This window comes from Chelonia mydas, chromosome 11, assembly GCF_015237465.2.
Source record: "Chelonia mydas isolate rCheMyd1 chromosome 11, rCheMyd1.pri.v2, whole genome shotgun sequence".
NCBI classification, from domain to species: Eukaryota; Metazoa; Chordata; order Testudines; family Cheloniidae; genus Chelonia; species Chelonia mydas.
In genome coordinates this window covers 44,320,391-44,320,712 of record NC_051251.2, presented here as the reverse complement: position 1 = coordinate 44,320,712, position 322 = coordinate 44,320,391, and positions in this window count along the sequence as shown.

The following is a 322-nucleotide window of genomic DNA, read 5'->3' as shown; positions in this document are numbered from 1 at the left end:
CTGGTATTTCTCATCTTATTTTACTAGTTCAGTCACACATTCCAAGAAGTTGGATACATAGGGTGACCAGGTGACACTGCGCTGTGCCCCAGAAGCATCCAGCAGATCCAGCTCCTGGGGGGGGTGGGGGGGGCACGCGGGGCTCCATGCGCTGACCCTGCCCTGAGCACTGGCTCTGCATGGGAGCTGGGGGGTAGTGCCTCCAGGCGAGAGATGCATGTGCTACGGAGACTCCTGCCCCCCACCACCTAGGAGCTGGACCTGCTGGCCACTTCCAGGGCGCAGTACAGTGCCCCAGGACAGAGAGGAAGCCTGCTTTAGC